The 17,725-nt window shown below is 40.9% G+C and overlaps 1 long non-coding RNA gene across 1 annotated transcript in view; it reads left to right on the forward strand.

Moving 5' to 3' along the window:
• The first annotated feature begins 13,832 nt into the window (after positions 1–13,832).
• The window catches only part of LOC129656165 (uncharacterized), a 59,631-nt gene continuing 55,738 nt past the window's right edge, over positions 13,833–17,725 (forward strand). The window contains exon 1 of the long non-coding RNA XR_008716244.1: positions 13,833–13,950. This is a non-coding gene — a long non-coding RNA (uncharacterized LOC129656165). The remainder of the gene's footprint in view (positions 13,951–17,725) is intronic.

The raw sequence follows: 17,725 nt of genomic DNA on the forward strand, positions 1-17,725 counted from the left end.
ACTGATAGGCAGCCAGGAGACCAGAGTTTGAGGGTTATATATGCTACTAATTTACTTTGTACAAACTATGTCAACTTGTATAACCTCTAGCTCCTCATTTATAACATAAATTTATATCTATCTTTAAGAATTCCCATGTAAATTAAATGGGATTGTAAGTACTATTTGTATATACAAAAGAAAGTGAAAGTGAAAATTGCTCGGTTGTGTCCGACTCTTTGTGACCCCATGGGCTATACAGTTCATGGAATTCTCCAGGCCCGAATATTGGAGTGGGTAGCCTTTCCCTTCTCCAGGGGATCTTCCCAACCTAGGGATTGAACCCCGGTCTCCTGCATTGCAGGCAGATTCTTTACCAGCTGAGCCAAAAGGGAAGCCTGTATATACAAAATACTATTCAAATAGAAAGTGTTATTATTTAGAATATTAAATAGGATGTTCAGTACCACAAGTTTATCCTGTACAATAAAGCTAATAAGTCAGGTGTGGACCTTGGTCTATGAAGAAAACTCACTACTGGGAAGTCATATGACTTATTTTTGAAATGTTACTGATACATTCATGCTGGAAGTAACACATTTTCTGTTATCTACTCCAGTAATGCACATGCTAAACAGATCTTTTACCTAACGTTAAGGTCCAAAGTCTCCAACCATAAAACAAAATGTTCTTTGTGTAATACTAATTGTTCTATATAGAGATAAAATCTGCAGGAGAAGTCTTTCTTGTGGTGGGCTTTAACTAGCTGAGCTAACTGGCTGGGCTCATGATCATGAGGTAGTTCTCTTGCCATTTTTTCTCCTCCGATAGTTTGGAAGTTATATGCTGTATTTCTATTTGTTTACTGTTTCCCCTAAAAATTTTAATATGCATATTTGTCTTAACAAAGTTCAAAGTTAATCAAATTATCTTTTATTTTCAGATTAAACAAGGACCTTAGTAAACTTGAATTCCAATCCTTCTTTCTCATTTATATTATCCTTCTCATATATCTTAATTCCACATATTTATTTATTTAGTTTAAATTTATTTATTTAGGCTGTCTTTATTGCTGTGCAGGGACTTTCTCTAACTCGGGGAGCGTGGACTACTCTCTAGTTGCCTTCCTCAGACTTCTCATTGTGGTGGCTTCTCTTGTTGTGGAGCACAAGATCTAGGGCATGTGAGCTTTGGTAGTTGCTGCTCATGGGCTCTAGAGCTCAGGCTCAGTGTCTGTGGCACACAGGCTTAGTTGTATTGCTTTGAGTATGAAAATTTAAATTATCTCTTCTAATCCATGAGTATGGAATATTTTTCCATTTATTTGTGTCTTCTTCAATGTCATCAATGTCTTACAGTTTTCAGTCTACTGTTGTTTTATAGTAAGTCTTGAACTCAGACAATGTGAGTCCCTGACTTTGTTCTTCCTTTTCAGAAAAAAATTTTTTTGTTATTCTAGTTTCTTTCAATTTCCAAGTTTTAGAATTTTCTTCTCACTTTCTACCAAAAAACCTAGTGAGATCTTGTTAAACTTATAGATAAGTTTTGAGAAAATTATCATCTTAACAATATTGAGTCTTCTGGTACATAAATATGATTTATTGCTCAATTTTATTTAGGTCATCTAACTTCTCTCAGTATATTTTGTAGTTTGCAGTGTACAAGTTTTTTTTTTTTTTTTTTTTTACAATTATTGTCATATTATCTCTATAAAGTGCATGTGCTTAGTCACTCGGTCATGTCCAACACTTTGTGACCCTTGGACTATAGCCGGTGAGGTTCCTCTGTCCATTGGATTCTCCAGTCAAGAAAACTGGAGTGGGTTGCCATTTTCTTCCTCCAGGGTATTGTTATAAATGGCACTTAAAACTTTTTCAGATGTTGTGCTAGTGTATAGAAGTAAACAAGGAGAGACAAGAAGGCCTTCTTCAATGAACAATGCAGAGGAAACCAACAGAAAGGGAAACACGAGATCTCTTCAAGAAAATTAGAGTTATCAAAGGAATATTTCAGGCAAAGGTGTGCACAGTAAAGGACAGAAGTGGTAAAGACCTAATAGAAGCAGAAGAGATCAAGAAGAGATGGAAAGAATACACAAAAGAACTGTACAAAAGAGATCTTAATGACCCAGATTACCATGATGGTGTGATCACTCACTTAGAGCCAGACATTCTGGAGTGTGAAGTCAAGTGGGCCTTAGGAAGCACTGCTGCCAATAAAGCTAGTGGAGAGGATGGAATTCCAGCAGAGCTATTTAAAATCCTAAAAGATGATGCTATTAAAGTGCTGCATTCAATATGTCAGCAAATATGGAAAACCCAGCAGTGGCCACAGGACTGGAAAAGGTCAATCTTCATCCCAGTTCAGGAAGGGCAGTACTAAAAAATGTTCAAACTACCAGACAATTGCACTCATCTCCCATGCTAGTAAGATTATACTCAAAATTCTCCAAGCTAGGCTTCAGCAGTAAATGAACCAAGAGCTTCCAGATGTTCAAGTTGTTTTTAGAAAGTGCAGAGGAACCAGAGATCAAATCGCCAGCATTCACTGGATCATAGAGAAAGCAAGGGCATTCCAGAAAAACATCTACTTCTGGTTCATTGACTATGCTAAAGCCTTTCAGTGTGTGGATAACAACAAACTGTGGAAAACTCTTAAAAAGATGGGAACACCAGACCATCTTACCTGTCTCCTGAGAAACCTGTGTGTGGGTCAAACAGCATCAGTTAGAACCTTATGTGGAACAACTGACTCGTTCAAAATTGAGAAAGGTGTATGACAAGGCTATTTATAGTCACCCTGTTTATTTAACTTATATGCAGAGCACATCATGTGAAATGCCAGGCTGGATGAATTACAAGTTAGAATCAAGATCTGGGAGAAATATCAACAACCTCAGAATGCAGATGATACCACACTAATGGCAGAAAGCCAACGGGAACTGAAGAGCCTCTTGATGAGGCTGAAAGAAGAGAGTGAAAAAGCTGGCTTAAAACTCAGTATTAACAAAACTAAGATCATGACATCTGGTCCCATTCATTTCAGTTCAGTTCAGTTGCTCAGTCGTGTCCGACTCTTTGCGACCCCAAAATCGCAGCACGCCAGGTCTCCCTGCCCATCACCAACTCCTGGAGTTCACTCAGACTCATGTCCATCGAGTCAGTGATGCCATCCAGCCATCTCGTCCTCTGTCATCCCCTTCTCCTCCTGCCCCCAATCCCTCCCAGCATCAGAGTCTTTTCCAATGAGTCAGCTCTTCGCATGAGGTGGCCAAAGTACTGGAGTTTCAGCTTTAGCATCATTCCTTCCAAAGAAATCCCAGGGCTGATCTCCTTCAGAATGGACTGCTGATCTCCTTGCAGTCCAAGGCACTCTCAAGAGTCTTCACCAACACCACAGTTCAAAAGCATCAATTCTTTGGCACTCAGCCTTCTTCACAGTCCAACTCTCACATCCATACATGACCACAGGAAAAACCATAGCCTTGACTAGACGGACCTTTGTTGGCAAAGTAAGGTCTCTGCTTTTGAGTATGCTCTCCAGGTTGGTCATAACTTTCCTTCCAAGGAGTAAGAGTCTTTTAATTTCATGGCTGCAGTCACCATCTGCAGTGATTTTGGAGCCCCCCAAAATAAAGTCTGACACTGTTTCCATTGTTTCCCCATCTATTTCCCATGAAGTGATGGGACTAGATGCCATGATCTTCGTTTTCTGAATGTTGAGCTTTAAGCCAACTTTTTCACTCTCCTCTTTCACTCTCATCAGGAGGCTTTTTAGTTCCTCTTCACTTTCTGCCATAAGGGTGGTGTCATCTGCATATCTGAGGTTATTGATATTTCTCCTGGCAATCTTGATTCCAGCTTGTGCTTCTTCCAGCCCAGCATTTCTCATGATGTACTCTGCATAGAAGTTAAATAAACAGGGTGACAATATACAGCCTTGATGTACTCCTTTCCCGATTTGGAACCAGTCTGTTGCTCCATGTCCAGTTCTAACTGTTGCTTCCTGACCTGCATACAGATTTCTCAAGAGGCAGGTCAGGTGGTCTGGTGTTCTCGTCTCTTTCAGAATTTTCCACAGTTTATCGTGATCCACACAGTCAAAGGCTTTGGCATAGTCAATAAAGCAGAAATAGATGTTTTTCTGGAACTCTCTTGCTTTTTCCATGATCCAGCGGATGTTGGCAATTTGATCTCTGGTTCCTCTGCCTTTTCTAAAACCAGCTTGAACATCTGGAAGTTCACAGTTCACGTATTGCTAAAGCCTGGTTTGGAGAATTTTGAGCATTACTTTACTAGCATGTGAGATGAGTGCAATTGTGTGGTAGTTTGAGCATTCTTTGGCATTGCCTTTCTTTGGGATTGGAATGAAAACTGACCTTTTCCAGTCCTGTGGCCACTGCTGAGTTTTCCAAATTTGCTGGCATATTGAGTGCAGCACTTTCACAGCATCATCTTCCAGGATTTGAAATAGATCAACTGGAATTCCATCATCTCCACTAGCTTTGTTTGTAGTGATGCTTTCTAAGGCCCACTTGACTTCACGTTCCAGGATGTCTGGCTCTAGGTGAGTGATCACAGCATAGTGATTATCTTGTTCGTGAAGATCTTTTCTGTACAGTTCTTCTGTGTATTCTTGCCACCTCTTCTTAATATCTTCTGCTTCTGTTAGGTCCATACCATTTCTGTCCTTTATCGAGCCCCTCTTTGCATGAAATGTTGCCTTGGTATCTCTAATTTTCTTGAAGATATCTCTAGTCTTTCCCATTGTGTTGTTTTCTTCTATTTCTTTGAATTGGTCACTGAGGAAGGCTTTCTTATCTCTTCTTGCTGTTCTTTGGAACTCTGAATTCAGGTGCTTATATCTTTCCTTTTCTCCTTTGCTTTCACTTCTCTTCTTTTCACAGTTATTTGTAAGGCCTCCCCAGACAGCCATTTTGCTTTTTTGCATTTCTTTTCCATGGGGATGATCTTGATCCCTGTCTCCTGTAGTATCACAAACCTCGTCCATAGTTCATCAGGCACTCTATCTATCAGATCCAGCCCCTTAAATCTATTTCTCACTTCCACTGTATAATCATAAGGGATTTGATTTAGGTCATACCTGAATGGTCTAGTGGTTTTCCCTACTTTCTTCAATTTAAATCTGAATTTGGTAATAAGGAGTTCATGATCTGAGCCACAGTCAGCTCCTGGTCTTGTTTTTGTTGACTCTGTAGAGCTTCTCCATCCTAGCGCACTTAGCAGGGGCAGCTGCTACGGGTGCTCTTAGCACGGCCGAGAGGAGCTACCCCACGTCCTAGGTCAGGGGCAGAAGCTGGGAGGACCCCATGCCTGAGGGGTGGCGGCCAAGAGGAGTTACCCCGTGTCTGAGGCCAGGAGTGGCGGCCGGGAGGAGCTACCCCACGTCCAAGGAGCGGTGGCTGCATGGGCACAGGAGGGCCTAGAGGAGCTATTCCACGTTCAAGGTCAGGAGGGGCGGTGGTGAGGAGCTACCCCTCGTCCAAGGTAAGGAGCAGCGGCTGTGCTTTGCTGGAGCTTCCGTGAAGAGATATCCCACATCCAAGGTAAGAGAAACCCAAGTAAGACACTAGGTGTTATAACAGGGCATCAGAGGGCAGACACACTGAAACCATACTCACAGAAAACTAGTCAATCTAATCACACTAGGACCACAGCCTTGTCTAACTCAATGAAACTAAGCCATGCCTGTGGGGGCACCCAAGATGGGCGAGTCATGGTGGAGAGGTCTGACAGAATGTGGTCCACTGGAGAAGGGAATGGCAAACCACTTCAGTATTCTTGCCTTGAGAACCCCATGAACAGTATGAAAAGGCAACATGATAGGATACTGAAAGAGGAACTCCCCAGGTCCATAGGTGCCCAATATGCTACTGGAGATCAGTGGAGAAATAATTCCAGAAAGAATGAAGGGATGGAGCCAAAGCAAAAAGAATACCCAGTTGTGGATGTGACTGGTGATAGAAGCAAGGTCCAATACTGTAAAGAGCAGTTCCTACTGCATAGGAACCTGGAATGTCAGGTCCATGAATCAAGGCAAATTGGAAGTGGTCAAACAAGAGATGGCAAGAGTGAACGTCTACATTCTAGGAATCAGCGAACTAAAATGGACCGGAATGGGTGAATTTAACTCAGATGACCATTATATCTACTACTGCAGGCAGGAATCCCTCAGAAGAAATGGAGTCGCCATCATGGTCAACAAAAGAGTCCGAAATGCAGTACTTGGATGCAGTCTCAAAAGCAACAGAATGATCTCTGTTTGTTTCCAAGGCAAACCATTAAATATCACAGTAATCCAAGTCTATGCCCCAACCAGTAATGCTGGTCCCATTACTTCATGGCAAATAGAAGGGGAAAAGGTGAAAGTAGTGACAGATTTCTTCTTCTTAGGCTCTAAAATCACTACAGATGGTGATTGCAGCCATGGAATTAGAAGATGATTGCTTTTGGCAGAAAAACTATGACAAACCTAGACAGTGTATTAAAAAGCAAAGACATCATTTGCCAACAAAGGGCCATATAGTCAAGGCTATGGTCTTTACAGTAGTCATGTATGAATATTAGAGTTGGACCATAAAGAAGGCAGAATGCTGAAGAATTGATGCTTTCGAACTGTGGTGCTGGAGAAGACTCTTGAGAGTCTCCTGGACAGCAAGAAGATCAAGCCAGTCAATCCTAAAAGAAAGCAGTCTTGAATACTCATGGGAAGGACTGATGCTGAAACTGAAGCTCCAATACTTTGACCACCGATACAAAGAGCCAACTTGTTGGAAAAGACCCTGATGCTGGGAAAGACTGAAGGCAAAAGGAGAAGGGAGTGGCAGAGGATGAGATGGCTAGATAGCATCACTGACTTAATGGACAGGAATTTGGACAAACTCTGGGAGGGACAGGGAACCCTGGTGTGCCAGTCCATGGTATCTCAAAGAGTTGGATACAACTTGGCAACTGAAAACACACAAAAGTAATGGATTTTTAAAAATAAATTGCTATTGTATAAAGCAACCTTGATAAAATCACATATTAGTTTTATAGCTTTTGCAGAAGAGATTGAATTTTCTGCATAGATGATCATATCATTTGCAAACAAGGAGAGTTTTACTTATTTTCTAATCTTGATGACTTTTATTTGTTTTCTCATGTTATTACATTGCTAGAATCTCCAGAGGAATATTGATTACAAGAGGGAAGGTTGACTTGAATTGCCAAATCAACATTAGTATAAGTGTTAACCCATAGTGTTTCTATAAACCTTCTAGATGATTTTAATATTTAACTATGGACTTATATTCGGAGAAGGCAATGGCAACCCACTCCAATACTCTTGCCTGGAAAATCCCATGGACGGAGGAGCCTGGTAGGTTGCAGTCCATGGGGTCGCTAAGAGTCGGACACGACTGAGTGACTTCACTTTCACTTTTCACTTTTTCACGCATTGGAGAAGGAAATGGCAACCCACTCCAGTATTCTTGCCTGGAGAATCTCAGGGACAGGGTCGCACAGAGTCAGATACGACTGAAGTGACTTAGCAGCAGCATGGAGTTATATTGCTATGCTATGCTATGCTAAGTCACTTCAGTCGTGTCCAACTCCGTGTGACCCCATAACAGACACCAAAATTTCATTGTTGTTGAGATCTTCAACTCATCTGCTTTCACTGTCTCCTCATTTACTTGAATTCAGTTCCTTGAACATGCCAAGTTTATTACTATATTAGAAATAGGAATAAGGTTAGGTGTAGGGGACCCCAGGATGAGCAGGAATCACGCTTTGTTTCTTGCTTTTGTTTCTCTTATCATGTTAGTATCCATCTTTCAAACTGACTTTCTCTACAAGCCAGGAATTTTGGCTGCTGACAGTTCAGACTCATATCTTTCCAACATCACCCCATGAGAAAAAAGAGCTTCTTGTTCCGTACCTCAGGTTAAACAAGCAAGACAAGGGGCTCTGGTTATATTGGTTCAGGCTATGTGCTCACCCTCTGAACCAATCTGCGTGGCCAGGGTGTCAGGTCTTTGTGACTGGCATATCCAGTGTTAGGTGTACACCATGGCAAGGGAGGAATGGCTCTAAGTGACATATTTAGGCTACATATTAGAGTAGTGAATGAGGTGAGGGGAGCCATGGTGTTCCATAAGGAAAACTGAGCAATAACAACATGGCCAAGTGTTAAATCACTGGGAGGTCAGGCATATCCTTGGTTGGTGTCTTATACAGTTCTCAAGAGGTTCTTTTGTGATGTTTTAATATTCTTGTTTTGAGGATAGGAACTAGAATAAGTGCAAAAGAAGGATACTGCTCAACACTCAGTCATGTCCATCCATGCCAGGTTTATCTTGTCAGCTTAATGCACCTTCCTTGGTTTAGTGTACTAACACTGCTGAACCTCTGCTCATGTTCTCTCCTTCAGCATCTTTAATAGGTTTTCCCTGCTTCTTGGAGGGCTAAGAACTTTGCTCCCACACAATGAATATTTGAAACGTTAGATTCCTGAGGATATGCACACAATAGGCACTCAATAAATATTTGTCATATTGAATTGAACCTGAAGAAATTAATTTACTGATGGCAAGTAGATAATGTAGGAAGGGAAAAGGCACTCCAAGGTAAGCCATAGTAGAACTTTGCACAGGCAGTAAGCTTGAACACAGTGATCTAAAAATCATTTCAAGTAAATAGCTGCTTTACACCTGCCTGAATCTGCAAGAGATTTTCTATGACAGTAACAAGGTGAAGAGTTTATTAGCACTTCCTCTTCACTGTGTCACATTCTGTTGTCAGCAATGCTGATGCTACCCTCTACTTGAACTATAGTAAACAACCATTTACCACTCACATTTTAGGAATGTGAATGTTGTCATAACAAAACAGTCACTGACAGATATTAATCGCTTGCTGAGTCAAGAAGGATAAAAACTACAGAGAAACAATAGAACCCAAATAACAGTTGAGACTGAGGGATGATCAGGACCTCATTGACATACCTGTGATCATGCTGTAGACAGGCTTCCCTAAATAATTTCTCAAAGCAAATGAAAGCAAGCACATATAACCTTTGTATTCCCAGTGCCTAGCACTGAGTTGGTAGACTTAAAAGCTGGTTGTGAGTTTCCCTGGTGGCTCAGATGGTAAAGAAACTGTTGCAGTGTGGGAGACCTGGGTTCTGTCCCTGGATTGGGAAGATCCCTTGGAGAAGGGAATAGCTACTCACTCCAGTATTCTTTCCTGGGGAATTTCATAGACAGAGGAGCCTGGTGGGCCACAGTCCATGGGATTGCAGAGTCAGACACGATTCAGAGACTAACATATTTTTGGTTATGAAGGCTTTCTTACCATCTAATTGTAATTAAATGACTAATTTGTCTTTCCTCCAGCACAAGATTATAAATTCTGTGAGGGCATGGATCACATTTGTCTTGTTTACCTTCATTGCTCAGGATCCACTGCACATAAGTAGATGCTTAGCAAATATGTTGATTTGAAAATGAAATGATAGGAAATCAGGAGCTAATGGAAGAATGACTGAGCTTATGCCATATGCCAGGCGTTTTGATAGGTGCTTATACATTGCAATATGTACTTCATTTTTATTTCCCATGACTACTCTGTGAGATATAAATTAATATAATTTTATAGTTAAGAAAACTGGGAAGGACAGCTTATAGGGTTGATTAGCTATTATTTGCTAGGTTCTATGCTAGGGAATTTACATATATTATCTGTATTTAGATCTTCAAAATACCCTGGAGTGTTTTTCTCCATACCTTACAAATTTACATGAAAAGAAAAAAACTGGCATGTGATTAGTAAAAATGATGCTAATGTCAGGTACATATCTTCTGATTACAAATTGAATACATATAATTAAATCTTCACTGAATGAATTATGGATCATTATTTCTTATTAATTAATTTATTGATTCATGGGTGTTTAAATAGTCCCTAAAACTCCTACAAAAAGCAGCTTTGCCAGTAGCACTTATAGTAAACAAAAATAACTTCAAGATCTTTTTTTTTTGAAAAATCAAAATTTGTATTTGAAAATCTCTTCTAAAATTGACCTCAGTTTCCACTTATAGCTTGTATCACATATAAGTTATCTCTGACATAATTTTTAAATAATAATCCAAGAAAATTCTTCATAAGAACTTTAAGTAATATACTCAAGTATTTTAAAAGGTTCATTTTTATATGTCTTGCTGAAACTCATTTTACTTCCTTTTTAAATGAAAAATACAAGAATAGTTGATTTTTAAAATCTTATTCCTTATTTTACTAAATTGAATCCTGCCTCTGTATTCAGTGTTTTTCTGTAAATAAAGCTAGGCTTTAAAAGACTAATTTTAATAGCATTGCAGGCAGACTCTTTACTCTTTGAGCCACCAGTCTCAAGAATCAATGTCAGATTCAGAGCAGAATTTTAAAATATTGATCAGTTCGATTCAGTTCAGTTCAGTCACTCAGTTATGTCCGACTCTTTGTGACCCCTTGGACTGCAGCATGCCAGGCCTCCCTGTCCATCACCAACTCCCAGAGTTTACTAAGACTCATGTCCATCTAGTCGGTGATGCCATCCAACCATCTCATTCTCTGTCATCCCCTTCTCCTCCTGCCTTCAATCTTTCCCAGCATCAGTGCCTTTTCAAATGAGTCAGTCTTTCGCATTCGGTGGCCAAAGTATTGGAGTTTCAGCTTCAGCATCAGTCCTTCCAATGAATATTCATGGCTGATTTCCTTTAGGATAGACTGGTTGGATCTCCTTACAGCCCAAGGGACTCTCAAGAGTCTTCTCCAACACCACAGTTCAAAAGCATCAATTCTTTGGTGCTCAGCTTTCTTTATAGTCCAACTCTCACATCCATACATGACTACTGGAAAAACCATAGCTTTGACTAGACAGAACTTGTTGGCCAAGTAATGTCTGTGCTTTTTAATATGCTGTCTAGGTAGGTCATAACTTCTCTTCCAAGGAGTAAGCGTCTTTTAATTTCATGGCTGCAGTCAGCATCTGCAATGATTTTGGAGCCCCCCAAAATAAATTCTGTCACTGTTTCCACTGTTTCCCCATCTATTTGCCATTAAGTGATGGCATCAGATGTCATGATCTTAGTTTTCTGAATGTTCAGTTTGAAGCTAACTTTTTCACTCTCCTCTTTCACTTTCATCAAGAGGCTCTTTAGTTCTTCACTTTCTGCCATAAGGGTGGTATCATCTGCATTTCTGAGGTTATTGATATTTCTCCCAGCAATCTTGATTCCAGCTTGTGCTTCTTCCAGCACAGCATTTCTCATGATGTACTCTGCATATAAGTTAAATAAGCAGGGTGACAGTATACAGCCTTGATGTACTCCTTTTCCTATTTGGAACCAGTCTGTTGTTCCATGTCCAATTCTACCTGTTGCTTCTTGATCTGCATACAGATTTCTCAAGAGGCAAGTCAGGTGGTCTGGTATTCCCATCTCTTTCAGAATTTTCCACAGTTTATTGTGATCCACACAGTCAAAGGCTTTGGCATAGTCAATAAAGCAGAAATAGATGTTTTTCTGGAACTCTCTTGCTTTTTCCATGATCCAGCAGATGTTGGCAATTTGATCTCTGGTTCCTCTGCCTTTTCTAAAACCAGCTTGAACATCTGGAAGTTCATGGTTCATGTACTGTTAAAGTCTGGATTGGAGAATTTTGAGCATTCCTTTACTACCGTGTGAGATGAGTACAATTGTGCGATAGTTTGAGCATTCTTCAGCATTGCCTTTCTTTGGGATCAGAATGAAAACTGACCTTTTCCAGTGCTCTGGCCACTGCTGAGTTTTCAAAATTTGCTGGCATATTGAGTGCAGCACTTTCACAGCATCATCTTTGAGGACTGTAATAGCCCAACTGGAAATCCATCACCTCCACTAGCTTTGTTCATAGTGATGCTTCCTAAGGTCAACTTGACTTCACATTCCAGGATGTCTGGTTCTAGGTGAGTGATCATACCATTGTGATTATCTGGGTCATGAAGGTCTTTTTGTGTATTTCTTCTGTGTGTTCTTGCCACCTTGTCTTAATATCTTCTGCTTCTGTTAGGTCCATAACATTTCTGTCTTTTATTGTGCCCATGTTTGCATGAAATATTCCCTTGGTATCTCTAATTGTCTTGAAGAGATCTCTAGTCTTTCCCATTCTATTGTTTTCCTCTATTTCTTTGCACTGATCACTGAGGAAGGCTTTCATATTTCCTTGCTATTCTTTGGAACTTTTCACTCAGATGGGTATATCTTTCCTTTTCTCCTTTGCTTTTCACTTTTCTTTTTTCACAGCTATTTGTAAGGCATCCTGAGATAGCCATTTTGCTTTTTTACATTTCATATTTTGGGGATGGTCTTGATTCCTGTCTCCTGTGCAATGTCACAAACCTCTGTCTATAGTTCTTCAGGCACTCTAACTATCAGAGCTAGTCCCTTAAATCTATTTCTCACTGCCACTGTATAATTGTAAGGGATTTGATTTAGGTCATACCTGAATGCTCTAGTGGTTTTCCCTACTTTCTTCAATTTAAGTCTGAATTTGGCAATAAGGAGTTCATGATCTGAGCCATAGTCAGCTCCCAGTCTTGTTTTTGCTGACTGTATAGAGCTTCTCCATCTTTGGCTGCAAAGAATATAATCAATCTGATTTCAATATTGACCATCTGGTGATTTCCATGTGTAGAGTTATCTCTTGTGTTGTTGGAAGACGTATTTGTTATGACCAGTTTGATCTCTTGGCAAAACTCTATTAGCGTTTGCCCTGCTGCATTCTGTACTCTGTGGCCAAATTTGCCTGTTACTCCAGGTGTTTCTTGACTTCCTACTTTTGCATTCCATTCCCCTATAATGAAAAGGACATCTTTTTTGGGTATTAGTTCTAGAAGCTCTTGTAGGTCTTCATAGAATCATTCAACTTCAGCTTCTTCAGCACTACTGGTTGGGGAATAGACTTGGATTACTGTGATATAGAATGGTTTGCTTTGGAAATGAACAGAGATCATTCTGTCCTTTTTGAGACTGCATCCAAGTACTGCATTTCGGACTCTTTTGTTGACAGTTAGGGTATTCCGTTTCTTCTAAGAGATTCTTGCCCACAGTTAAAGCTGTAATGGTCATCTGAGTTAAATTCACCCATTCCAGTCCATTTTAGTTCATTGATTCCTAAAATGTTGACGTTCACTCTTGCCATCTCCTGTTTGACCACTTACAATTGGCTTGATTCATGGACCTAACATTCCAGATTCCTATGCAGTATTGCTCTTTACAGCATCAGACTTTGCTTCTATCATCAGTCACATCCACAACTGAGTGTTGCCTTTGCTTTGGCTCTGTCTTCATTCCTTCTGGAGTTATTTCTCCACTGATCTCCAGTAGCATACTGGGCACCTACCGATCTGGGGACTTCATCTTTCAGTGTCCTATCTTTTTGTCTTTTCATACTGTTCATGGGGTTCTCAAGGCAAGAATACTGAAGTGGTTTGCCATTCCCTTCTCCAGTGAACCACATTTTGTCAGAATTCTCCACCATGACCCATCCGTCTTGGGTGGCCCTACGAGGCATGGCTCATAGTTTCATTGAATTAGACAAGGCTGTGGCCCATGTGATCAGATTGGTTAGTTTTCTGTGGTTGTGGTTTTCAGTTTGTGTGCCCTCTGATGGAGAAGGATAAGAGGCTTATGGAAGCTTCCTCATATGAGAGACTGACTGAAGGGGAAACTGGGTCTTGTTCTGATGGGCGGGGCCATGCTCAGTAAATCTTTAATCCAATTTTCTGTTGATGGGTGGAGCTGTGTTCCCTCCCTGCCATTTACCTGGGCCAAACTATGGTGGATGTAATGAAGATAATGGCAATGTCCTTCAAAGATCCCATGCATGTATTGGTACACTCAGTGCCTACCATCCTGCAGCAGGCCACCACCAACCCACACCTCCACTGGTGAGTCCTGGACACTCCTGGGCAAGTCTGGGTCAGTCTTTTGTGGGGTCACTGCCCCTTTATCCTGATGTGTACCTAGAGCTGACGGTCTAGGGGAAGTATGAGCTTGAGTCATTCATGTAACTGCAGAATGTGGAAATGGGTGGGTGATTGAGGGAAGATGGAGATGCAGCTTGGGGATACAGAAAGGTTAGATGGAGCTCAGTACATACAATGGGGAGTGTGAGGTGTAAGGACTATGACTGGAGTGGCCAACTAGAGGTGGAACATGAAATACATTATTAATCATATCATGGGGCTTGAACTTCACACAGTAGAAAGGAAAGTCATTAGAAGGTTTTAAAGAGAGTGAAAGGATCAGGTTTGTACTTAAGAAAGACTCTGGCAGCAGGGTGAAGAATGATTGAAATAGGGCCACAATTGCTTGCACATATGTTGTGTGAATTAGAAAAACAACTGGTGAACTAGAAAAATGTATTCCCACTGGGCAGAGGAACGATCAGATATTGCCGCCCCTCCCCCACCTTAATCTTGGGAGCTGAGTTTGGACTGTATCTTACCCTTAGTCTCCATGCCCCTGACAAGACTGGGTGCTTTCAGGCAGGGCACAACCTGCACAGTAGTTCACAGTGGCTCTGTTTGCAAAAGGTTATGTAGGAGTCCAGGTGAGGGACGCTGGAGGCATGAACTAAGGACAAAGAAAGGTGGAGGACTTTTTGAGGTATTCAGAACTGACAAGGTTTGGTGACTGGTTGTAAGAGGGTAAAGAGTGGGAATGGAAAAGTTTCTGTATGTGTATGTGTGTTCAAATATTCAGTACTTCATCCTTCCCTCTCTCCTGTTTTATTCTCTCTTCCCAGGATGTGGTCCTGTTCTCCAAAGAGCTCATTGTATAGTTGAGGTGTGTTAGGGAGGCTTATGATGTCAGATGTAAGAGGGAAATGCATTTGGAAGCTAGATTCATTATAAGGAGTGGGGAGTTGTATGCAAAAGAGAATCCTCTCTTCTGCCTGAGAGTGGTAGAGACAGTCAGGGATGGCAGTAGAGGTGGGGTTTTAAAAGAGAAACATGTTCAGGGCAGAAGAGGGAGCCTGAAGGTGGTATAATTAGAAATGAGGACACCACTATTTGAAGATAAGACAAATATCTGACAACCAAGAAGAGACACCAGACACCAGATCTGCTGGAGTTTTCATCTTCATTTCCTGGCCTCCAGAACAGTGAGAAGTAAATTTATTTTGTTTAAGACACCCAGTCACAAAGAGGGGTAGGAAGGGAGGCCCAAAAGGTAAGGGATAATTATGAGTGATTCACATTGTTGCTTGGCAGAAACCAGCACAAAATTGTAAAGCATGTGCATGCATGCTAAGCTTCAGTCATGTCTGACTCTGTGCTACCCTACGGGCTGTAGCCCACCAGGCTCCTCTGTCCATGGGATTCTCCAGGCAAGAATACTGGCATGGGTTGCCATTCCCTCCTACAGGGGATCTTTCTGACCCAGGGATCAAACCTGTGTCTCTTACATCTCCTGCATTGGCAGACAGGTTCTTTACCACTAGTCCCACCTGGGAAGCCCTTGTAAAGCAATTATCCTCTAATTAAAAAGAAAAATAAATAGAAATGGAGAAGGACAAAAGGGGTATGGTATTTCTGATAAAGATACAGAGGTATAAAACAGCATGGACTTTTGGGAAGACTGAAAGTCTTTGATTAAAAGTGTGAGATCACTGGGATGGTACAGATAGAGAAGTGGAGGCAAGGGCCACATAGTGGAAGGCCTGGCACTCATTTATCAAATATTTTGTCCCTTTTGTCCTCTATGCCTAGAAAAATTTATGTGATGTCATAGTCTCTGCTTTTGTGGCATGAGACTTTATTTTTAAAACAATTTAAGAGCTATTTTCATTTTGTGTGTTACTTTGGGGCCAGTGTTGTAGACATATTGGGGAGGGTAGGATGAAGACAGAGGCGTGTTAGGGAGCATCTGTATCCAGGAGATAACTGTGGATGCTGAACTGAGGCTGCATTACTGAAAGTGAGGTGGGGAGAGACAAAGGTTAAGGGGGTGTTTATGATAAGACTTGTTGATTGATTGGATGCAAAAAGTGGGGGAATTGGAGGGTCAAGCAATTTCCTCCTGGTTTCTGATTTAGGTGACTGGGTGGTGAAATATTTTTCTTTCTCTGAGATCAGACATTTAGAAGGTGAAGAGAGATGGGAATAGCAGACCACCTGATCTGCCTCTTGAGAAATCTGTATGGAGGTCAGGAAGCAAAAGTTAGAACTGAACAGGGAGAAACAGACTGGTTCCAAATAGGGAAAGGAGTACGTCAAGGCTATATATTGTCACCCTGCTTATTTAACTAATATGCAGTATACAATGGAGAAAAGACAGTCTCTTTAACAAGTGGTGCTGGGAAAACTGGTCAACCGCTTGTAAAAGAATGAAACTAAAACACTTTCTAACACCATACACAAAAATAAACTCAAAATGGATTAAAGATCTAAATGTAAGACCAGAAACCATAAAACTCCTAGAGGAAAACATAGGCAAAACACTCTCCGACATAAATCACAGCAGGATCCTCTACGACCCACCTTCCAGAGTAATGGAAATAAAAGCAAAAATAAATGGGACCTAATTAAAATTAAAAGCTTTTGCACAACGAAGAAAACTATAAGCAAGGTGAAAAGACAGCCTTCAGAATGGGAGAAAATAATGGCAAATGAAGCAACTGACAAAGAATTAATCTCAAAAATATACACGCAACTCCTGCAGCTCAATTCCAGAAAAATAAACGACCGAATCAAAAAATGGACCAAAGAACTAAATAGACATTTCTCCAAAGAAGACATACAGATGGCTAACAAACACATGAAAAGATGCTCAATATAACTCATTACCAGAGAAATGCAAATCAAAACCACAATGAGGTACCATCTCATGCCGGTCAGAATGGATGCTATCCAAAAATCTACAAACAATAAATGCTGGAGAAGGTGTGGAGAAAAGGGAACCCTTTCCTACTGTTGGTGGGAATGCAAACCAGTACAGCCACTATGGAGAACAGTGTGGAGATTCCTTTAAAAAAATGGAAATAGAACTGCCATATGACCCAGCAATCCCACTGCTGGGACATACACACCGAGGAAATCAGAACTGAAAAAGACAACGTGTATTCCAATGTTCACCGCAGCACTGTTTATAATACCCAGGACATGGAAGCAACCTAGATGTCCATCAGCAGATGAATGGATAAGAAAGCTGTGATACATATACACAATGGAATATTACTCAGCCATGAAAAAGAATGCATTTGAATCTGTTCTAATGAGGTGGATGAAACTGGAACCTATTATACAGAGTGAAGTAAGTAAGAAAGAAAAACACCAATACAGTATACTAACAAATATATATGGAATTTAGAAAGATGGCAACAATAACCCTATATGCGGGACAGTGAAAGAGGCATAGGTGTATAGAATGGTCTTTTGGACTTTGTGGGAGAAGGCAAGGGTGGGATGATCTGAGAGAATAGCATTAAAACATGTATATTACCATATGTGAAACAGATCGCCAGTCCAGGTTTGATGCATGATACAGGGTGCTCAGGACTGGTGCACTGGGATGACCCAGAGGGATGGGATAGGGAGGGAGGTGGGAGGGGGGTTCAGGATGGGAAACACACGTACACCCATGGCTGATTCATGTCAATGTACGGCAAAACCCACTACAATATTATAAAGTAACTAGCCTCTGATTAAAATAAATAAA

The sequence above is a fragment of the Bubalus kerabau genome, chromosome 6 (assembly GCF_029407905.1).
Source record: "Bubalus kerabau isolate K-KA32 ecotype Philippines breed swamp buffalo chromosome 6, PCC_UOA_SB_1v2, whole genome shotgun sequence".
NCBI classification, from domain to species: Eukaryota; Metazoa; Chordata; class Mammalia; order Artiodactyla; family Bovidae; genus Bubalus; species Bubalus kerabau.